This window comes from Taeniopygia guttata, chromosome 1A (assembly GCF_048771995.1).
Source record: "Taeniopygia guttata chromosome 1A, bTaeGut7.mat, whole genome shotgun sequence".
NCBI lineage: Eukaryota > Metazoa > Chordata > Aves > Passeriformes > Estrildidae > Taeniopygia > Taeniopygia guttata.
This window is the reverse complement of record NC_133025.1, coordinates 49977170-50001253: the sequence shown is the minus strand read 5'-3', so window position 1 is coordinate 50001253 and position 24084 is coordinate 49977170. Positions and strand designations below refer to the sequence as shown.

At 48.3% G+C, this 24084-nt stretch overlaps 1 long non-coding RNA gene and 1 other non-coding gene across 2 annotated transcripts in view; one reads left to right on the top strand and one right to left on the bottom strand.

Moving 5' to 3' along the window:
• The window catches only part of LOC105758587 (uncharacterized), a 102124-nt gene that overhangs the window by 52253 nt on the left and 25787 nt on the right, over window positions 1-24084 (bottom strand). The window lies entirely within an intron of this gene.
• LOC121469113 (uncharacterized) lies at window positions 543-22566 on the top strand. The gene is made up of 2 exons (XR_012053543.1): window positions 543-6244; window positions 22240-22566. It is a non-coding gene; the product is annotated as an uncharacterized lncRNA (long non-coding RNA).

Below are 24084 nucleotides of genomic sequence, written 5' to 3'. Positions count from 1 at the left end.
AAGGGTCTCTGAGATAAGTGTACAGCAGCAGTGTTTCATGAGAAGAGGGAGATGGGGAAGAGACATGTTAAGGGGGGTGCAAGCAAGAGATGTGTGGTACTGCCTGCCGTGCTGATAAGCCTTTGAGGAGGGAACCCTCACAATGTATAATGTCATATCAGGGATATGCAGAAGGGTATCTGGGCTCCCTAAAGTAGTGTGATCACAGCCAGGGACCCGGGGGAAGGCAGTGGCGTGGGAGTAGAAGGGGAAGGGAAAGGAGAGTGGGAAACATAAAGCTGTAATTGCGGGGGCTCAAAACCCCTAGTGTAAACAAAGGCAAGCCCCAAGCACAGCCAAAGCCATGAATTTTCAGCTGCCTGGAAATGATGTACATGAAATGCATGAAGCAGGGAAAATGCAGGCAAGCTTCTCCCCCCACCCCCACCCCCCCCCCCCCCAAAAAAAAGCCAAACATTTTTTCCTTTCCTTCCTTCCTTGATGCAAGCGGGATAAATAATTCAAACCACGTGTAACCACTTCTGCTCTAAAAATTGTTCCTGACTCTTGGTGCATGGACAAGGCTGTTGAGGTGAATCAATCTGGCTTGAGCACAGTGGGGGGGTAGGGAGCAGGCAGTGGGTCAAATATCAGCCTCCAGTCTCTCACCCGACAATGCCAAAAGTCCTAATCTGAAGCATATCACCCATCTACCCCCATCAAAGAGTGGTGTACAGTTTACACCTTCACACTTTACTACCTCTCCTAGGGGGCTATGAACACTGCCCCTTTGTAAGAAACACACCTTGCAGACAAAGTGACATTTGCCTGTTAAACCACAACAAATGTATTTCTGAGCTCTGGGCGAGCTCCTGGTTCTGACTGTGAAGCACAACCTAGAGCACCTTTCTCTCCAGCTACAGCTTCAACCCTTCTCCCACTGTGCTGAGACAGGAGCCTGGCAGGGGTGTCCTCAGGCAGCACAGAGGAAATAATTTCATACAGCAGATAAAACATGTGGGCACTGTGCTATCTTTCTATCTTTTTTTTTTTTTTTTTTTTTTTTTAATTTTGAGGATAAAGGAAACACTAAAAAATCAGAGAAAAGGATTCTTGGTTAATGAAAAATAAAGATCCCCTCTTGCCCCTTTTATTTTGGGGGGAGGCTGCTCACTAAAGATATCGCTGAAGCTTTTGCTGCAAAAGCTGAACCAATTTCCAGCACAGAGACACAAAGGGCAGAAATAAAATGAAGGAAGATAAATGAAAGAGGAGTGAACCCTTGAGGAACAAGGCTTACGTCTGTGGAGAAATCTGAGCTGATTTGGGTCTGTGGAATTACTAGGCCAGCTGGATTAAGGGATCAGAGATAGTGTCACAGAGAAATACTTAAATATTCAATAATCCAAAAAGTAAAGCCAAGACAGAGAAGGGAAGGGTGAAAAGAGCTACACCCATGGAAAAGACAGAGAAAAAACCTCCATTCCCCACAGCTCATTGTCTGAGGCCACCAAACTCATGTCACTTATGATTGTCATATGATGGCTTCAGCTGCTGCCCCAGCTTTACCTCAGCCATCAATGAAGCAGAAGGCAGAGGTTTTTACAGTCTGTTGATTTGTTTCTCAGCCTTGTAATCCAATGAGAAATAATTTCCTGACACTATTCCCCCAGATGCCTCAGCTAGGAGGCACATCTGGCTCTCCAGAGGTTGGCACCCACAGGCCTCTGATATTCCTCAGCACCAGTCCTCTGCCTTGTTCCACCTTTTCCAGACTGTGACTCCATGCAGAGACACAGCCAATTCCCCACACCATCTCTATCCCTTTACCTTCCTCTCTAATGTTCCTTCACTTCACCTGATTTCTTCCACTGAACAAAGGAGTAGCAGGCACTATCATGCTTTTTGCACTTTGGTGCCCAAATATGTCCACCCCAGGCAGAGGCCAGGGACACGCCCTGAGCAAGCAGTGGAAAGATTTAGCGATTAGCCACCATCCTTCTCTGAGTATTATGTTCTGGCCTGCCTGTCTCACCTCACCAATTGCTCCGCACAATACCCAGCTCCATATAGGAACATCCCAGCCCACTTGCTTTGACCCCTTCTGGTAAGGCAGACTGCTCCAAAAGGCGTGCTGAAGTCACCATTCCTGCTGTAGCTTGTTCATGATACACATGCACAGAAAGAAACACTGAGGCCAGGACCATATTCCTCTGCAGCAATCCCTGAGAGCCACCCCATCCCACTCAGGGAGCTGCACTCAGGCAGGACAGAGAGGGTTTGGAAGGGCAGATGTCATAGCAGCCTGGAAGGGAAAGAGATGAGTTAGGGATAGATAAAAATAAAGGTGGTGTTTATCATTGCTATTTGCCAAAACCAAGGGGACCATGCAGAAATTCCTGCTTCCTGCCTACCTCGCACCTGGGCTGTGTAGCCTTGCCTCAGCCACAGGCCACAGGAAGGATCAAGCCACTCCTCAAGCCAAATTCATTGGTCCCCTTAGGTCCCCAAGGTAACCATGGATGAGAAATACACAGACCTTGACATTCTTCCCCCAATGGTTCCTGTCTCCCCACCATCATGCTGGTTTTAAGAGTGCTGAATCCAGACCAATCCATGGCGTACTGCATCCCTGCCCATGGCCCAGCACCCCATTTCAGCTCAGCCCAACGCCATTAGACCCTGCTACAGCAATGCTGTAGGAGTGGTGGTCTCCAACCCTACCACAGCCACGCCCTGCCCTCTAGGAAACAGCTGCTCCCTGACCAGGGCAATGCACAGTCAAAGGGAGGGCAGGAATAAGGGGCAGCACTATGCCCTCCTTCAACTGTCTGCAGCCAAAAGAACATAAATCACACAGCACTGGGGTCCAGCAGCACACGGAAACAGCACTCTGTCCTTTTTGCTGGCCTGAAAGGTGCTGACAATGGAGTTGGCTGTTTCACTCTCTTGCTTCTCAGGCAACAGAGCAAGAAGGCACAGGACAGGGAAAGTAAGAATGAACAAGTCCAGCACAGCAGAGAGCCAAGGAAGGGGGATGCAAGAGCTGCAGAGAACTTACAGGCAAGAGAAATAGTTAGGACACGGGGTATGTTTTACAGGGAAGGTACAAGATAACCATCTCCATGTGCTAGGCTGATTTAGTTGTAGGGCTCCAATACTCTTCAGTGTCACTCACGATTTACAACAAGCCCTTGGCTCCTGGCCATCCTCATGTATGTGTGAACATGAAGGAACAGTAGTGACATTATACCCGTGAAAGCTGTGCTCTCCCTGGCTGCCACAAAGTCAGCCTATCAGCTCCCAAGTGATCTCCCTCTGCTTTACTCTCTACTAATGGATGCCCCAATGTTACTGACATTTATCTGCAGCACTTTGGAGAAGAGCAGGAGGCCACAGGGATGGTTCAGAGGAAACAAAAGAGAAGGAAAAGTGAAACAGAGAGTGGAGAGTCCCAAATCTGAGTCAGGAAGTGTCAATGGCCACAAACATCCCTTTGACTTGGAGCTCAAGGTAGCACAGGGAATGACACAGGATTGAGGTCACTAGTGAGATGACAGTATAAAACACAGCCAATGAAAGTATGAACAGGCAGGATAGGACCCACAGAGGCAAACTGGGGCCTGAGGGAGTGGAAGGACCAAAACTGAGAGAGAATACAAGGCAACCAGAAAAGTCACATACAGCTGCAATTTGGGCCTAAAATTCTAACCTTGTCAACCTTGTCCTCTTGGGGTCCCATGCACTAGAAAAACCATCACTTAATTCTACCATTGCTTAAACGGTGCTAAGAGCCTCCCATTTGAAATGCATGCATTAAAAAGCTGCCAAACACTCTTGACTCCTCTGGGGACACCCCGAAACCAGGCCAAAGCTCCTGCTGCTTTCTTAAGCTTCATGCTGCAGCTGAGCATCATCCCTCTTGCCAGCTCAGTGTGCTGCCTGCTCCTGGCAGGCCTCAGGGCACAAACACCATCTCCAAGGGACTCTGCCTCCTCTTCTTGGCTTTAAGGTCCTTCCAGGATTTCTCTAACTACTTTCTGAAAGAGGAGTCTTTCCCAGAGGTGCTTGGCACTCAAAATTCATGCCTTACTTGAAGGGACTCTCCCAGTCTGCTGGGTAGTTTATGTAATTCACAGTGGTCTAAGCATCACTGCAGCCACCCCAAATCACCACCCAGAGACTGTCCTTGCTTTTGCACCTGGCTGTAGTGGAAGCACAGTGCCATGGGAAAAGCTTGAAATACAGCTGTGGCACTTACAGGACAGCAGTCTCTTCCCTCTCTGCCCTGTTTCTAGGGAATTATTGCAGGAGTTACCTTCAAGTCATGCATCAAAGAACCTGTGGCTGTGCCCACAGGTGCTCCAGAAGCTCTGACAAGTCTGGGACCAAGAGAAGAGGAAGCAGGAAGCCTGATGGCCAGTGGTTTTGTGGCATGGAAGACATTTGAGCATATACGAGAGAGAGAGAATGTCTTCTACTGTAGATTCTCTGATGTTAACCAAGGATTGAGCTCCACAACAATCTTTCCTTTAATGGGTCTCAATGAAGGTTAATTCTCACATTCTCTCTACTCTAATTTTCCCCTATTTTCATGGAACACATTGTAGGAATTTTTAAAATTAGAAGGTTTTAAGAAAGTTATAAAAACTGAGTTATCTCTCAGTTCCCATCCCAATGTTCCATTTGTCTGAAATCAGCCCTATAGCTTCAAAACTCCAGAGCTCAAAGGAGCTGTACAGCCACAGTAGAAAGTCATGCAGCAAAAGGTGTTCCCATGTCACCGACCAGACAAAGCCTTTATCCCTTACAGGAGCTGAACTGAATTCAGTGAGTCCTGCTGAAGGGTGTCCACTCAACCTTAGAGGCTCTATGAATTTGTCAGAGTGTTGTTGCAAGAGAAATCTCATGCTTCAGCTCTGGGCAGGTTCATTTCACTCTAAACAAATCCACAGTGCCTGGGGGTAGAAAACTCATTCCTCTGAAAGCTGGACTGGCCCCACTGTGAGTGGGGAGGAAGATTGCAGCTCCCAAACTCCAGCTGTCCCTGACATCTGGAAGCCCAAACCACTAGGATCCCAGCAGGACACTGAGAACCAAACAAGAACCCAGCTGCTTCTCACAGGACACCACTGCAAGGATACTCACAAAGTTCAAATTCCAACCAGCAAGGATTCCCTGCAGAGAGGAAGGGAAAAGGGATGAAATACGGGCTGCAGTACTGCCCCAAGGACGTGCTGCTCTGTGGTCTTGCCCTTTGGCCAGTTTGGGGCACCAGAAGGAAGAATTCAGAAGGAAAAATTCAGAAGGAAGAATTCACATACCCAGGCTCAAAAAAACACACTGCCATTGATTCCAAATCTTTGCTGGGACAAACAGCTTAAAGACTAACCATGAAAAAAAACCCAACATGTCGCTGTATATAAAACCCCTGCTCTCCCATCGTGCCTTCCCAACAGCGATTAGATGCCTAATTTGTTAGGCAGCAAGAGAGAGAGAATGGGAAGGCTCAAGGGAGAAAAATGAAGCAGCTCAGAAGCATGAAAGAGAGAGCTTTAGAAGCATAAATCTTATTTTAGAGTGATAAATACTGGCAGAAAGGTCTTTCATATGCCTGTGGTTCCCTGGCAGGCCAGAAAGCCACTTTTGTTTTCCAAAGTGAAATGGTTACCTTTTATATTAATATGATTATTGAAGATTAAGGCGGATTTGCATCAAGCCAGCTCCACCCAGACAGCCTGCAGCAGCAATCCACAAAAGCATGTACATGGGGGTAGGCTTGGGAAACAGCCTTCTCCAGGTAGAGGAGTATGTCAAGAGATTAGAGGTGACACAAAAAATATTATCTCCAATATTATCTGCCTTCCAGAGGAGGGAGGGGGGCCTGGGAAACATACTCCCCTTGTCATCCCATGGGCCCAGACATGAGGCAGTAGAAAGGCTTAGAAATAATTCCTGCTGGCTATGGAGAGGGAGCATGGGGTCTGTGTGACTCTCTGCAGCGACCTGCCATAGGGAGCATGACAGCAAGACTGGCTCTCATGCTGCACTGGTATGGGCGTGAGTCACTGTAGAGAAAGACGTGGCACTGACGGCTCCAGGAGTGCGAGGTGGAGGGGGTGTGTGTGTGGAGGAGTCCTTGTAGGTGATGGGGTGGATGTGTGGGCTGGGGGTGGATGTGGTTTAGTCACTCTGTGAAGCAGAGAACCAGTGCTGGCTCCTGGGGAGGGAGGAATTGCCATGGAGAACCAGGAAAAGGCTGTTTGTGAGTTTATGTGTGTGTGCACGTGTGCTTGCATGAAGCAGGCACCTCGGAGAAAGGGGTGGGAGTGTTTGGCTGTGTGAGAGGCGCTGCAGGGGATGGGGTGGGAGTGCAGGCTGCATGTGGGTGTGCAGGGATCATGGGACACAACCTGTGTGTGTTTGGGAGAAGGGCTGCAGGGAAAGGGGTGGGAACATTCCTCCTGTGTGTGTCCCCTGACGTGAATCACTATAGGGAGCAGGGTGTGAGGGCAGGCTCTGTGCATGTGCATGTGTGAAGGAGCTGCTCTATGAGGACAAGGAATGACCTCTGCTGTCTAAGAGCTATTGAGGAGTAAGGGGACAGGAATGGCAGCTCTCTATGAGCTTGTATGTGAGCCACTGCAGGTAACAGACCTGGAGTGGGGGCTCTGGTGGCAAGCAGGGTGGGAGCACTGGTGCTATTGTGTGCTCCCATGCAGCATGTCCAGCCATGAGACCAGGAGAAATCCTTGGGCTGAATGTGATGTCACTGCAAAGACCCGCCACCTCCTCAGGGTCATTGTGATGCCTCCACTGTCCTGTGCTGGCCTTGGTGCCCTATTTCCTTCAACAAGTCCTGGCTCTCAGCAGTCTGATCATGAACAGCAGGAAGCTATTTGAGAGATGCCCTCACTCAAACAAAGCATACCTCCAGTATTTCTGGATGTTAAAAACATCCCCAGCAATCCAGCAGTGCCAGTTTAGAGGGCCCCCAAACATGCTACCTACCCTGCAGGTAGGGTAGGAAAAGGGCATGGTCCTTGAATTGCAGCTCGCTACAGTCGCTTATGGGGGGGCCTCAGAGCCCAAGGAATTACATACATCCTGCAGTAGCAATCATTTCCTGACATTTGCCCTGTGTAGGACACCTCCAGGCCTGCAAACTCCTGCAGGGCACAGGCATTGGCATTCAAGCATCCTTCAGCGTTCTCTCACCTTCCAGCCTACCTTGTGCTGGCTGGCCACCTGAGAGAGATTCCCTCACTTGCAGTGAAACCCCTCAAAGCTCTTCCTCTGGTCAATGCATGCCTAGATTCAGCAAGAGGAGTAGCCTCCCACTGGACAGGGTATTATGTTTCCCATCCATACAGATGCTTCCACCTTCCTTCCATCCTCCACCTGCAGGCAGTGGCACAGCTCAGCCCTGCTGGGGAGGGACCCTCCTCCCGGCCGGCTCGCCCACCTATATTTCAAGCTAGCATCTGACATGCATTTTGACACCGCCGTGCCTCCCCTCTCTTTTCCTCACTACCTTGCCTTGTTTAGAGCCTGGTTTTTTCTTCCATTGCCAAAACACAATGACTGTTATAATTAACAGATTATCTCAGTGCGACAGCTGCAGTCCTTTGAAAATTAGGTTGAATAACAGGATCCTGCCGTATGGTAATTTCTTTTCATCTCTCAAATAGTTTCTCTCTCTCACTCTCGTTTCTACCTCATTTCTATTTTTCTTTCTTTCTTTTCTTTCTCCCCACTCCTACATTCCACCAGCTCCCTGACTGCACGAGCAGTATCTTTGGGGTGACACAGGCTGAAGGGCTCTCTCTGCCTTCATCAGCTGTTTTCATTGCCCTTCTTTTACTACCACACCTCACAGAGAAGCAGTGCTTGCAAGTAGGTTCATGAACACCTCAGGAAAATCTGTGCCCACCAGAGGCAACAGTCGGGGCCCTCTCTGAAGCCCCATTGGTTCAGAAAAGCAGCCCAGGGAATTTCATGGGGAGGGGAGAAACTGGGATGCAATAGCCTGAACCACTGCATGCAACTTTGCCACAGAGAGCTGAGTGCAACGGTGCAGCTGAGCAGTTTGCACAGTTAGCCAGGGTGCTCTACCCACCCACTACCCCTCCGCCTTCTTGCTGACTCAGTATCTGCCCCTGACTCACCACTTGCTCACTGAATGGGGACTGACAGTACTTACACGGCATCCTTCTCTCTCGCTCAGGCAATAGCTCTGCCACTTACCACCCCCTTTCCCATTATCCACCTACATCTGTCTCTCTACCAACTCAATCAACCCCAAGACAGCCAGAAAAGCAGCTTGCTGGGGATTCGGGGTTTCAAAACCAAAATAAGAACTGCTCCCAGCTGGACCCAAATTAGAGGCTCTGGAAATCTCCTCCTCCAGGACTAGAGATCCCCTGGCCCTAGCTGTAAACAGGACTGATCCATTCGCAGAAGTGGCTGGACTCCTCAGTCTCCGCTTGGGCAGATGCGCTAGCACACAGCATTTCAGGCTGTGAGGGTGACCAGCCAGGCATGTGGGATGGGTCTGTTGGGATAGTGTCCAGGATTTGGCAACTGAAAGGTTTCAAGTTCATTATGTTCTGGACTCAAAAAGTCTGCAACTTTGTTGTTGACTGCACCGGGAGCATTAGTTAATTACTGTCAATTCCTGGCTTGAACTCACACAAAATGCCTTGGTCCTGCACTGCTTATTTCAGCCATGTCTGTAATCTATACAATATCATCTGTTACACTCAAACACCACTTTTTCCTTTCCAAAAACAGGGAGGGATTCCTCCATATGACATGTCCATCACAGCCTAACACTCCTCTGCAGAAACCAGTTCCAGCTGGGCCTTGGGCCCCCTCCTGCCTCTTCAGCACAGCCATTTCTTCTCCTCCCATGGAGTCCCACCTCATTTATTTCTTTACTCCCAACTCAGTAGAACAGAAACTCTTTTTCACCATTATTCTGCCTAAAGCCAAGTAGTTTTATAACAAACACTCATCCATTCCATTGTATTTCAGCAGTCTCCAGCAATGCTTCTCCTCATCGTCCATGATCTCTCTCTTTTCATCCTTTGCCATCCTCAACCCCGCATTTTCTCTCTGCTTTCACTCCAGGCCCTGTGATAGCTCATGGCATTTATAGCACATCTCCTCATTCATTCACTGTCACATACCCAAATGTTACCTTCATTTATTAATTCTTCTTTTTTCTAGTAGCATCCCTCTTCTTAGTGCTTTGTGCAGTCCTACTTACGTATCCAATAATAGTATTTTCCCAATGAGTGAGTCATATACCCCTTTGCTGACATTTAGAATTCTCCTTGTTCTTTGAAACACGTTTATTCATTCCCCATCTCTACAATTATGTATGTCTACTCATGGCGTTGCATTTCCTACAGCAGCTGTGCAGTGAACAGATGATTTGTGCAAATAACCCAGCAAAATACTTTTTCCTCCTGGTACCTTGACATCCTCCATTTTAATTATGTAGGCCAAAGCTAATTCAGGCTATGATGCAATCAAAAATGGGGGACAGCTCAATTTAAAAAACACCCCATCCTTTCCCTTGTTCTTTCTCAGTCCAGTTTTCCATCTTATTTCCCCATCTATTCTCTGCTCTGACTCTTCCAATGCTGTCAGTAGCAGAGTACATGGAGGCTGCAATTGTTATTGGGCCTCTGATTTCATAGGTGCTGCAAATATTTTCAGTGAGAAACAAACTTTGCTTCAGACTGTTTCTGGGCTGAAAGGACCAAAAAAAAAAAAAAAATCCAACAAAGGAGCATTACTTAGCTAATACAGGCACGCAAATGTCTTACCCACTAACCCATGTAATAGGTATTCGTGGCCAGGGAGTGATGCTTATCCCCCTAAATCTCTCTCCAGGTAGCCCTAGAAAGCAATTAAACTGGAAGCCCCTCCTCGTTCCTCACTGTGGGCCTATTCCTTCCCCCACAGTTCTTTGCTTCTATTTGAGTCCTTAGTCACCCTTGCATATTCCATATTTTATTTATTCTTTGCTACTCCTCTTAATCTGCATAGGCCAAGCCCTAAGCTCCGGAGTCACCCTGACTCATTTCCTACCCAGGAAAAACATTTTATATCAGTGGGAAAGCCTGTGATGTCAATCTGGACAGAGACTGATTCTGCACGGGGACTCCCGCATGATTATTTCTTGTTCTCACTCATTCAGGTCTCCATTTAGCAACACGCTTAAGCATGCACCCAACTGTAAACCCATGCAAGTCCCATTCAGCTTCTCAGTTGCTTTCTTCTGCAACATCTGTGTTGATGGTTCCCACATCTTCCAAACACAACAGATTCTCCCTCTGTGCTTCCTCCTCCTAACCTCTCTGTTACCCACTCACCAACATCTTTCCTCTTGCTTTGAGAAATTCAGTTTTTTCCATTTTTTTTCCTTTGCTTGTTTGGATTTTCTTATTTTCACTGCTTGCAGGGGAGTCCAGCTTGAAATTTCACCTCCCTGTTCCTGAGATTGCTATATTGAATAAAACACTGACTTCCCCCTCTTCTCTCCAGCATTCTGAAATACTGAATTGGGCCACTAAGGAGAAAAGCTATTAGCCAGGACTGCTGTCTCTGATACTGAAACAGAGCTGGCAGCAATATTTACAGGCGACTTTGAAAGCTCCAAGGATGGCTTGTGGCCAAAGCTGATGATATCCACCCCCTCTTTTTTTTTAATGATGTCTTCCTATGACTCAGTCTGGTCCATAAGTCAAAATAAGATTTTTTTTTTACCCATCTTCCCTTTAAGCAATGAGAACAAGAGCCTAAGAACAGAACGCTGTAGCATCACGGACAGGACAAGTTACGTCACAAGTAATGCAACTTGGGGTGTCCTTGGTAGCTTAAAAAGAAGCAGAACAAAAGGCGTATGTCCTCTTTCCGGAGAAATGAGTTTTGGCAGAGCTAAACTGGCAATTGCCTGAGTTTTCTAAACTTAGTTTTATCTGTAAGCAAAGCAAGAAACACGCGGGAAGCAGAGACACGGTGACCTCAGGGGCTCATGACTTCCCAGGCTCAGCAAGGAGCTGCCGTGCCCTTTATTATCCACCATTGTGCAGAGGCAGAGCCTCGAATAAAGGGACGGTGTCGGGGGAGCTGTGACAGCTGTTTCAGAGTGGGGCTGCGGTGTACCAAGCCAGCCTGCCCACACAGCCCTACCTCTGCCTCCAACCATGCAGTCTGCAGCCACAAACAGCCACTCCAATGCCTGATAAACGAGCAGTTCAGCCCGAGACCACTTAATTTACTCCTTGCCTTCTTTTTCTGCCAGTGGCAGGGAAAAAATGCATGTTTGGAAATTGGTAGTGTTGTGTATAGCATAACCAGGCTGGAGTTATACTGACTGCTAGACTGCTAAAGGAAAAAACAAATTAAAAAAAGCAAAAACCACCAAAGAAACAAAAAAAAAACCCAAAAAAAAACCACCAAAAAACCCCACAAAAACAACCCCCCCCAAAAACAAAACCAAATAAAAAAAAAAAAAAAAAGAAAAAAAAAACAAATCCAACAAAAAAACAGGAAAAAGTAAAAAAAAAAATACAATCCAGAAGAGGGTAGCAGGCTGAGAGCTGCAAAGAAGGGTGGGGTGTGAGTGGGGGAGAGCCAGGCGAGGAATTAGGGAGAGAAATTAGACAGTACTGTATCCAAGAGTAGATACTATGATGATGGGGACATTAAGAATATGATAGATAGGCAGGGAAGGAAGGCAAGCAGACAGAGGAAGGTACAAAGAAAGCGACAGAGAGGAGGGAGGGAGAAGGAAGAGAGAGGCAGAATTAATTTAGGAGGAATATACTGAAAACATAATCTTCTCAACAGAGTTAAAAAAGAGAGCGAGGGAGAGAATTAAACAAACAGCGACAGGAAACTGAGAAAGAATAACTTTTTTTTTATGAGCTTGTTAACATTTGTGAAGTTAAGTAACCCTAAATTTATGCCATTAATTTGCATGTATTACATTTTTTTTTCTGTGCTGCCAGTTTATAGTCTCTGTGAAACCTTTAAAAAGTGGCTTTTTTTCTCTTTTTCCCTTTGCCTGTGTTAATTAAGGCTTGTGATATATGTATATTTTTACACTGCTGCTGTGCTCTAGCATTTAATCATGAAATGGCCCTTTTTGCCTTTTTTTTGGGGGTGCTCCTGCCTCATCCTTTCACCTCCACAGAAGCCTAAGGAGGCCTGCAGGTCCACCCTCCTGCACCGATCTGCAAGCATGCCTAGAGCCAGACTGAGATCCCATGATCCCAGGCCGGGATTCTCCCTGTCAAGCAAGGCAGCTTTCACAGCAGGGAGAGGATCTTCAGCTGCTGAAGGGTTAACAGTTCCAGTGCACTAGGGCATTCACATTGCCATACTGAAGAACACAGTATTTACACATTAGCAATCACTGGGGAGCCATAAATCGGATTCTCTGGGGAAATCCAGCCAAAGAACAGAGTGAGATTCCTAAGGAAGGAAGTCACAGCCAAAGCTGGGGGAGGCACAAGTGACAGATACCCTCTAATCAGCTGCTGGAATAAAGAGGGATGCAGGTCATCCTCTAGGGCTAGAATTATCCTACCTAAGATGCACATAGAAAGAGCTGCTGTAGAAAATGCAAATCCAGTTTCTCCCCTGCTTCCAGGGGACTGCAACACACTAGTTCTCAGGGGCAGTCCTCTCCTCCCAAGGACTCTTCTTTCTGGGCAGACGGATCTCTCTCCTAAGCACATTGCTGACTTTGGAAGTGCCCAAGGCCAGCACAAAGCGTAGCTGGTGGAGCCCTTTTGGCAGCTGTCCCAGTGAGCATATTTCTGAGCTCAGCTGGACAGGAGTCCTGGTCCTAAATGTGCTTTGATTGCTTTGCTCCTCTCCAAAGGCTGTTTCTCCCAGCTGTAAGCAGAGTTTGCTGAAGCAAGAAGCAGGTTGCTAAGCCTGATTTGGATGCTCTTTGGTCCTTAGTGGAGCTGATGGAACTCATCTTGTTAAAAGCCAGCTGAGCTGAGACCATGCACAGTGAGTATTGATTCAGATCTAATCACCCTCCACGGGAGACACAGCAGCTGGAGGCGAGAATAGGGGGGATTGCTGGTCACAGCAGAGGTGGTGTTCCCTCATCCCCTATGGAGGATGCTTGTGATCTCCTTGAGATCTGACAGGATATGAGAGGTCTCTGCTGAACAGGAGTTTGGAAGGAGAGGTAGGGGAGACAGACCAGGCTTTCCACACTGTCATTTATTTTGCCATATGGGGGTGTTGAGCACCAGAGAGGATATTCTGATTTACTCCCTGGCTTACCGTTGCTGTGGCAACAGGAGAAATACAGGCCAAACCAGGCTGCATCTGCAATGTGGTGGTAATAGGGAGTTTGGATTCCCGTGTGTGTGTTTGTTTGTTTGTTTGTTTGGCTCTTACAGGAGCCACATGGTAAAAAAGCACCGATGCAATGAAAAGGGAATGAGGTCAGAATTGTACCCAGACAAATACACCCTCCTCTCAGGCAACAGCCAAACAGTAATGCATGCAGTCCTACTGACAGCACACAGCCCAAGGAACACCAGCACACACGTGGCCTTCCTTCCCACCACAAGTACATCCCTGTAGCTGGAGATCCTCAGCTGCTCTCCCACCCTTAAAAGGAGCTGGACTTCTTATTTCATAGGTACAAAGCTCCAGTGCACCAGACACTTTGTAGTTGGGCTCTGAAATGCAGCTAAGAGTCTCGGGCCCCCCTAGTGTCAGCAAGAGAATCTCCTCTGCTGTCAGACCCACACGTCCCAGTGAGCTGTGATTCTAGGGGATCACAGTCCCCCCACTGGTTACTGAGCAAATACTCCTCCCTGCAGATACTCCTCCAGCACATCGTAGTGACAAGTTCTTACCTCCCCCGGCACACACTCCCCAAGCTGATCAACAAAACAAACTCAGCCCTTTCTCAACAGTCATATCCATGACTGGGAGAGATGGCCTTCAGTGCCAAGATAAGAGTGCGCCCTCAGGTCACATAAATTGGCCTGCTGCAGATACCAGCCTCCAGCTGTGTGAGCTCATGAGTCTGCCAGCACAATTCCCACCCCAGGAAGCAAGCTCTGGAGCAAGTACAGCCTCTTTCCTTCCCTCTCCTCCAGCCTGTTGGAACCTGAGTATCCTCAACCTAAACACTGGCCTCTGGAGAAAGGTTCCATATCCATTGCATCCAAAATATTGGCCCCAGAGACCTACTTTAGGTTAAGTGGAAGGCAGGCAGTTTTTCAACTGCCCCTCATGGCCACAAAGCTTTCCCTGCAGCACTGGAAGCACAGAACAGCCTTGTAGCAAGACACAGTTGCTCTTCAGCCATACCATTATCTGCTCTTCCTCATCCCACAGTCCATAAAAAGCTGAATATAGCATAGGTGCAGGGAAGAGAAGATACATAACAGGACAAGGACATGGTTTGCTCAGGCATAGAGACTTTGGAGTTCCTGGAAATCAGACTCCTAATCAGCTTTGAGGGTCCTCTGTTGCAACTTTTGCAAAGGAGGGATGAAGTCCATGGCAGAGATAGACTGAATTTCCTCAGTCTGGCAGAGCAAGAGCCTATGAGGCAGGATTTCTCTATGAGGACAGCACACTTGGGGTGAGACACCAGCAAGACAAGGGGTGTCACTGAAAGGCTGGTGATGCCAGGAACCTGTTGGCTGCTGCTAATTGTGACACTGAGATTAAAAAAGTGTGGGGGAGGGTGGGGAACAAAGGCACTAAGGTTGAGCTGGAAAAGATGAGGTGATGGACATAAGAGGCTCTCCAGGTATGAAAAGCTTCTAGAGAACATTGTGCAGAGAGGAGATGTCCAGCTGGATCCCAACGAGGACAGCGACAGGGAATGTGTGGTGGCTGCTGGTGTGCTGCAGGAGTGCTGTGAGTCTGCAGAATGCCTGTCCACCCAGGGTGTGCAGGAGAGGTGAGACAGGATACAGATTCACCCCCCTTGACTCCTGGCTGCCTTTTCTCTCATTATTCCTGAGACTCCATCTGGCCTCACTATTTTTACACACATACATATTAAAAAAAAAAACAAACCACAAAAAAAAACCAAAAAAAAAAAAACCCAATAGAATAAACACTTAATTTCTAACCTAATCAGCCCTTCTCTCACTAATTAGCACCCTCTGAGCACATCCACAGGCTGTGAGAGATACTCTAGGGCTGATAATGACCCCCAACCTGCAGTTGCATATGCTAAAGGGTCAGCAGAGCCAAGAGCAAGCCGTGGGGAGGCAGGGAACAGAGCGACCTCTGTCATTGTTGTTTTTTTTTTTTTTTTTTCTCTGAAATGTGGGATGATGGAAAGGGGATGTCTCTTTTTTGGCAGGGTCCCTTGTGTGTGCATGTGTGTGTGTTCTTCTGTGACAGAGAGTGAATGTGTGTGTGCACACGCGTGTCACGGGGCGGGAAACTGGAGAGGTTTGGAGGGAGGGGACTGGAACAAAATTCTGGCACTGAGCCCAAAGCTGAAACACATGCCAATTTATGCCTCTTGCTGGTGGTAATGAAGGGCTCCGTTCAGGACACACGGGACACTAATTAAGGGGCTTCAAAGGCAGCTTTCTGCAGAGTGCTCTCTAAAGGGGGGCTGAGGGGAGGAAGGAGCACAAGAGGGGGGTGTTCTCCACTCAATGGAAGACTTCTAGCTCCTAGTGCTGCTGGGGAAGGCACTTTTTCTTTCTCGCTGTCTCCCATAGCAACTCCTACCCGTGAGAGCTGAGAAGGTGCAAGCATCTGGCAGCTCCGGGCCAGCCCTCAGCAACCAGCAGGCAAGGCAGGCTCTGGTATGCAAAGGTAGAAAGCAGCATGGCAGAGAGGAAGAAAAGAAGAAAAAGGTGGAATTGGAGAAGCAAATTGGTGTAATTACAAGGGTAGCACCTATAGTAACAGGAGTTGCCATTAGTCTCCAGGGATTTGCAGGGACAAAGCTCTGGATCACTGCAGATCAAGACTCCATAGCTGAGCCTTGTCAACTTCATCCCTTGGGGTTATTTCATAGGAAAGTGTGGGTGGGGCAGACTTTGAGAATAGGACAACCAGCAGGGCTGGGAACGTGCCTCTATCGTGTCAGTCTGGACACAAGGGCTTAGCTGCGCACCAGAGACAAACAAAAACTGCACAGGCACCCAAAGAGCTCTAGCCCACTTCCAGGAGCTTCACAGACCTTGGCCCTACAACCTCTAAGCATTGCAGATTCACTCGTAGCTGAGTGTTCCCGTGTCACAGGAAAGGAGCCAGGCTACGGAATGGGTGACGTGACTCAGCCATGGTCACCAAAGGAGGTCTCAGTTCAGCTCTCCGGCTTCCTACCTGTTACCTTACCCTCACACCTGCCTGCCCTCCCTCCACCAGAGTAAACATGAAACAGCAGCTCTGGTGAGAAACAGGACTGTGCTGAGATTGATGAAACGGGGACAGAGTGTGGGAGGATAGAGAAGCATAAATTGGCAGGGCGAGCAAGAGAGTGTTAGTGAGAGACACGAAGAAAGGATGAGTGAGAAAGGTGGTGAGGAAGAGAAAAGAGAGAATAGAGGGTTATCATGGATTATAGTCTCTGTGCCATGCACCACACAGAGAAAGTGAGGGAAAGAAAAGAGAGGTGATATGAGCACATGAAAAGGAGAGGTGAGAAGTGGCTCACAAAGAGCAAGAAAAGCAGACGGCTTGAGAGATGAGCAGTGTTTCGCTGATCCTGCACGACAGCATGTTGCCTGCCATCACTTACCACCCCACAAGCTGCCAGAATGCCCCAGAGCTTCCTTTGGTTTCAGACAGAGCTGTCTTCTCTATGCCAGGCAGTCTCAGCACCACACATGGGTCAGCTGGACACAGGTCTTTGGGAGTCAGGATCAGTCCAGCCACGATGAATCACGAGTACACATTATTTAACCAAGGTGAAGCAGAAGGCTTTCAATACTAGTCTAACTCTGCTCCACAGTTGTTTCATTTTAACTAAACTAAAGCTAGTTTTTCTAACCTTTCTGCCCTCTCCTGTTTGCTATCCTCCTATGCAGCAGCCCACGTTTAACTGCTTATTCCGGATGACCTGCTCCATGTCTGCCATGTTCAGTGTCACCCGGCCACAAGCACGGCCACCTGCAGCCCAGAGCAGTTCAGCAGGGCTGTGCCTGCCGCAGCAGACAAGGAGGGAGGAGGCTCACCCTGGAAGAAGCACCTGGGGTGAAATTGGCTGAGGTGTGGCTGAGGCCATTGACTGCCCAGAGTGAGAAGGGCAGTGCAAGGCAGTTCTTAACAGCAGCTCTTGGGCAACAGGCTCCACATCTATATACAGGAACTCCTTGCTTTTTCTTACTACTGCCCAGCAGTAGTAAGAAAATGGTGAATCTTGCTGACCAGCCTGAGCGGTTTCTGAGAAGAGAGGTGGTCAGGTTCCTAGGCAGGCAGAATCAAAAGGGGGTTGGATGCAGAAACACATTATGATGCTAGAATCAGCCCTACAGTAGGTCTTGAAGCTGCCTGGGCTGAGGAACATCTGGGGTCTGCTAGGATCTGCAGAGAAAACATATCAACCACAAGGAGGTACAGGCACAGTCTCAGATGCAGTTGCAAGACACAGCCTTGGAAGGGCTTAGCTCCACCACTGACACTTGCCTCATCCAAGCACAACAACTAGGCCAGACAAGTTCAGGGCACCCATGGGACTGCCTCCACCCATCTCACAGACCACCAAACACTTCCCATCAGCTGCTTACAGCTGCTAAACCTTTACAAGGAAACCCACAAAAGATCAAAATCAAATGGGAGAACAGAGCTGATCATCAGCCTCTTCTGACCACAGGGGGAAAAACAGCCAAGACATTCAGGTTCACAGAAAGACACCAGCCTTAGTTTCTATGGAGAGAGGAAACAGGAACACTCTCCAGCTTCCCCTTTCATCTCCCAGGCCTTCCTTCTCCTTCTGCACCTCACCTTTCTGCCCTGTGCAATCCAAATTGGATGCCATGCCAAAGACAGATAAACAGGCAACTAGTGAATCACTCTTATTAGGTTTGAACTTATTATTAAAAAAAAAGAATAAAAATGAAAATTAAAAACATGAAAAGAGGGAGAGAAAATCAAAGCTGGGATTACAGGCTTAGCAAGCATGAGTGCATATTCAGCCTACACTGTTCCCTTTGTGACTCTGTCACACCGGTAGACTGCTAAGAGAGTTATACCATTACTAACATGACAGCATTGTCCTGTACAGCCTGGATTAGAAATCCCAGTGGCTCTGTGGAGGGTAGAAGTCCCTTGGCAGTGGCAGGCACTTGGCCTCATGATATCTTCCACTTGCAGCATGCTGGCCAGGCAGGGAGAAGTATTCAATTATCAGACAGGCTCTGCCTTTTCCTAGACCAGCTTTCTTTCATTGCTTTCTCCCTGGCCAGTGATGCCTGAGAAGTCTGTCACGCAAGAGAAACTCAAGATGGTCCAGGCAATTCCTGAATCAGGCAGACTTCTCACAGCTGAACCCCTGTTCCTCCTCACAAATACACAGTCTTCTCCAAGTATGGATAGGATTCAGTCTTGAAGGTGGTGAATATCTCATTCACCAACAGAGAACCTCCAACAACTGCCTAGAAAACTGGATCTCCTTGTTCTCTGCTGGGCAGAAACATCAGTCGGTTGTGATTCCTTCACATTTCTCCAGCCTAAAAATCATCCTACTGAGCCAAGGCTGATTGCCTTCATTACTTCCACTTCTTAAGCAGGACCACACCAGCTCTTAAACACATCAAAGACATGCATGTTGCTCTGCTGCATTTTTCAAAAGCTTCCTTTTCCAAGTAATTCCCATATAAACCTCACTCAGAATAACACAGCAATCAGATAATCACCCATACCTTCATCCACTGCTTGTACCCTTTGTGACATCCTTGGGGACTATGTTTCCTCATGGGACAGTGATGTTATAGCGCTGTCTGTGAACTGGCACAGATTGACAAGAAAAAGGCAGCTGGCAACAATAAATGCATCACCCCAGCCAGGATGCAGAACGAGGAAAGGTCATCGTGTAAAGTGGTCTGTCATTGCTCTGGCAGCAGCCAGCATTCCTGCTTATGTGGCCACCAAGGTGGCTCAGCTTTGGTACCACTGAGGGAAGATGAGCTGGATGCTGCATGAATTGGCTGTGTCAGTCCCTGGGTCTTCAGAGAGGGAAAGAGGAGCTGGAGTGAGAAAGGCAGTGAGCTGAGAGGAGGAAAGAATTGGGTATGCAGTGCCTGGAGGGTGAGGGTCAGGACCAAGAGTAGCAGAAGGAGCTGCCTAGGACAGCTGCTCACCCAGATGGTCCCCAGTCTGTAGCCTTCAGATCTTGCCTTAGCTCCAGCCCCTTAGCTGGTGCTTGTGGCCTCATCTCCCCACATCTCTGTTCTGCAGCCAGTAAAGCCACTGGTGGGGCAGGCTCTGTACCACTGCAGGAATTGGGGCAGGGACTATTCTTCATTCACAGAACCCCAGTACTATTTTCTTTGTCCCAAACCAAAGACACGAGGGAAAAAACACAGTTTTTCTTTCCAGAGCTGCCCCAGGGCTAGGATACAATATTTTATGGCCCAGTTCTTAGCCTATTTGCATTTTGTATTTTTACTTCAACTGCTGTTTGTTTCCAGGCATTTGGGATGCCTAATGATTTTCAAAGCACTGTTTATTTTAATCCCTCTAATTTATTAATAAATTAGTTGGCCTCAAAGTGCTTGGGAAAGAAGGGTAAGGAAGTTGTAACCAGTGCTTTGAATAAAGCATCAAACTGTCATATGATCACATCAAAGCAACAGCAAGCAGATCACTTTGTTGGCTATATCATGATGCAGCCTCATAGGTCCTCCAGCTTGGTGTCAGGTTTCTTCATACATGTCACCCTGCAACACTACCAGGCTCACCAACTCCAAGGATGAAGTAAAAAATAGCAATGCCCAGAGGCAGCTCCCTCTGAAAAGTCTGCCCCTTCTCACCCTCTGTGTGTTGTGAGAATGTAGCATGCCACCGTGGTTCAGATAATATAAACCGTGCTGACATCCACGTGGCTATGCAGGCAAGGTTGTAATCTTCCCATAAATCACAGGTGCACTCAGCCTCCACTACACTCTTCAGCCCAGTGCTCTGTGGCAAGGCTACAGTTTCACACACAGGACAGTCCCTGAAAAAACAGCAAGCATAAACCCTGTTAATCATGGCAGATGAAGGTCTTGGAATCTCTGCTAGTCAGTCCCAACAGGAACGTGCCAGGTTTTCTCATCCCCAGAAAGCAACTGACAGATCCTGAAAATCCTAGGGGCTGCCCTCAAATAACTGTTCCCATCTCCAGGGAAGCTGTGAATGTGCCCCATCAGGTGTTTATGAGCCTGCCCCCATCTACAGCCTTAAGACCACGTACAGTCTTTTGCAGCTGACAACTTCATCACATCCTTACTGCTGCAAAGCCCGTTTGCTGTCAGTGATCCCACTGAGATAAAGATCCCCTTTCTCCCATCTCACGCTGACCTGTCAGCATTGAACACGTTAGTCATGGGCTAGCATTTGCCGGGGACACAGGACTCGCAGGAAGCACAAGCCACTCTCTTCTGTAGTGGCAGGGCTTGCTGCAAGTGTACATCTTGTGCTAAAGGGCTGAGGTGATTCCACAAACAGCTCTCTGAAAGCAGCCTGAAGTTGCTGCTGGTTGTCATGATGAGTTAGTTGTGCTAGATGTCCTCCAGAAGCACCGTTCTGCCTGGGAATAGACAATGACTACTGTTTAGAGGGGGTGAACACATCCTGCCTGAACGAGCTGATTACAACAGCCAGCACAGCTGTCTGGCATGGGGGGGACCACCTGCACTCGTGTTCTCTTTGTACTTGTGGATAAATTGACAGAAACAGAGATGCCTTAAGAAAGGCGATGGTGGGATAGAACATCTTTCACACAGGATGCAGAAAGAACAAAAACATTTTTGCAGAGCAATTTGCAAAGAGGATTCCAGAGTGGATCTCCTTGCTGATATCCAGAGTGCTGTCAGTGCCAATGCAGCCTGAGCAGAAGCAAGCCCAGCCTGGCTCTGCACCCATCTAAAGGCAGGTGCCTGCATGCCCAGCAGATCAACACATTTGCAGGACAAGTGGATCATCAGGAGTGCCAGCTCAGGCACCTTCCTGGGATCAGTGGTCACAGCAACAGATTTCTCCCCTCCCCACCACAGATTAGGCCCACAGCTCCAGGGACAGCTCCAGTTCCTGCAGAAATATTGCTGCTGAGAGCTCACTGTGCATTGCCATAGCCCCAGTCACCATATTATTACTTTTGCTTCTATTCTTTACTTAAAACTCCCCTTCTCGCAAAGTTGCATCTCCCATCTGAAGAAGGCAAGCCCAGGGCCAAGGGCTGATGGCTACAATGCTTGCTGGCTCCACACCACTTTGAGGGGTGCCAGCTTGCCAGCAGAGCATCTGCACTCCCTTTTTTCCTTCCCTAACTCTCTGCACTCCCACCACCTCTTTCCAGCACAAGAAGGGCCACCTGGAGAGGCACTGAGACTACTGACCCTCTTTCCTAGCTGTTTCCTCTCTCCCATCTCCTCCCTGTGTGTGGGCACCCTGGTGGCACCTACCCACTCACTGGGTGGGCCACCAGAGACATTGTGTCTGCCCTGCCCCTGGTACTCAACATCTGACACCTTGTTTTGAGGGCATATCAACCACTCCAGCAGCCTTTCCCTCTCACCCCGACCCCCAGAGTCAACAGGCAGTAATCCATGCTGTACAGGAAGAAAAGGAATGGCATGAATCCCAGCACTCCGCTCTGTGTTGTGGACAAGGCATTGTCTTCACCCTACAAAGAAGGTGTAACTCTGCTCTTGGCTTGATTGTGGGCACTCAATTGATGCCCTGGCGGGGTACCAGCTCTCCTGTCTGCCCATCTTCCCTGCAGGGGCAAGGAGCTCCCTGCTTTAACAAAGCCTGATCACCCAGTGAGTTTTCCTCTGTGGCAGAGGAAATAGAGATCTGCAAAACGGGATTTTTAATTGAGTCCTCAGTTTGATGATCTACCACTTAAAAAGAAGGCCAGGGTGGATGAACCCTGATCTTTGCTCTCAAAAAGGTGCGCCAACAAGTGATACAGACTTTGGAGAGAAATAACAAGGGGAACAGCATCTCTTGGAGCCTTCCCAAGAGGAGCATAACCAGCTCATGTACTTAAAGCTGTAACCTTTCTCATTCTCCCCATAGGTCTCTTGGTGTCTTTTCTTCTGTTGCCTCTCTGATCCCTGAGCAAAGAGCACAGTCTTAGCAACCCAGCCTCTGCAGGGAAGTCCAAGAAAGGCCAAACCTCCAGGATCATGCCGTACTTGTCCAAGGGGACAGGGAAGAACCATCTGCCTCCAGGATTCTTACTCCAGCAGTGGCAAACACTGAGGCCTGGGGAAAAGGAGCAGAAGTTGGCCAATATAGGGATGCCTCCCCAGGCCTCCAAGACAAGTTGAAAATGGTGGATTTTTTGAGTTGGCCAAAATTTACTACAAAATTATTAAACCTCACAAAATTATTTCACAAGGATCTTGCACAGTGTTCACTTTAACTGTGCTTCATTGTTACATTTCACAGCTACACACCAAGTGCTTTTCTGCTGGGAAGAAAGGGGGGTTGTAAAAGGCCTATCCATGAAGGAGATACTGCTTTGCACAGAGTGGTGTGTCTGTGGGCAGGGAGGAGGGCAGGTATTTCTTCTCCATGCTCCTCAGCAGGAGTGAACAGTAATGAACATGCTGGAAAAGGCCAGCAGCCCCTGAGTGAGGCATATGGGTCTTCATGTAAGAGATAGCAGCCAAAATGAAGAGACCATTCCTGCGTTAAAGCCTGTTCAGTGTGTCCATAAAACTGGTGAATGCAAACATCCTATTGTGAATGTTCACATGTGACATGCCCACAGTGGACCTGGGACGTGTCCCCAGCCCGTGAGCGTGCGAGCCAGCCCCACAGGGGGTGCGTGTGCATTGTCTGCCTGCCAGGGCACCTGCCCACTGGGGAACTTTCCATCTAAACCAGCTGACAGCTGCTCTCCTGAGTTTCCTGGACACCAATAATGTTTTCCTTTTTCTAATCTCCCCAGTGTAAATCCATTCACAACGAGTGCCTAGAGACTTTTAATTCCATCGGCATTAAACTCACTAAAACCTCTATTACCAAAAGCTTTTAGGATTTTCCCCAGAATCTACAAGTCAGGTTCATAACATGACAGAACTCCACCTCTCTAGGGTGTCTGAGAAATTAATTCATGCTTTCTAAATGGCAGGATCACTGACCAGACATTCAAAGTATCCCCCTTGCCATTAGTAAGCTCGAGTTGCTGGTACAACACGGCCCTTGCCAGGGGCTGAGCTGTCTTCTGAAACACCTCTAACAGTCTGAGAAGAGCCCCCTCCCTGTACCGGGCAGGAGCAGATCACCTCACAGCAAAGCAGTACCAGAGATTCACAGATGCTGTGTTAAAGGGAAGTGGTTTATTTCAGTGCTGCTTTGCTGCATTCGTAAAGGTCTGGCAAATGCATCACAACACCAGTGCTCCCCCTGTACCCAAATAAGTGAGAAGATAGTGTGGTCTCACCTCAGAGCTGCACACAGGCAGGCACTGTAAAAGCACAAGGATTATCCAGCTACACCTCAGTAGAGAAGGTGGCTGGGTGCCGAGACAAATTGCAAGTGGTTGTGGTGGAGGGGTCAGACAGCTGTGAGTCAGTGAGTGAGGATTCTAAATGCTGTAATACTCCAGTGATGGTGCATTTATCCTTTGGCCCTGGAGGTTCATTGGCTGCTGTAATAGAGCAGAGAGATGCAATCATCTTTTGATCCCAGAGGTCTTTTTAGGTGCTGTAATAGAGTAGTGATGATCAAGCCATCTCCAAAGCCTTGGGGTTGCTGGCACACAGCATGGGTGACGTCAGTGTCTCTCAGCCCCCACAGTCCCCAGCTCCTGGATTCCAGGAGAGGTGTTGAAATGTTGCTTCCAGCCCAGAGGTTTGCAGGGGCTGTGGTGATGTCAGCTTTGACACACTGCCAAAGTTCCCTCTGGCCTCA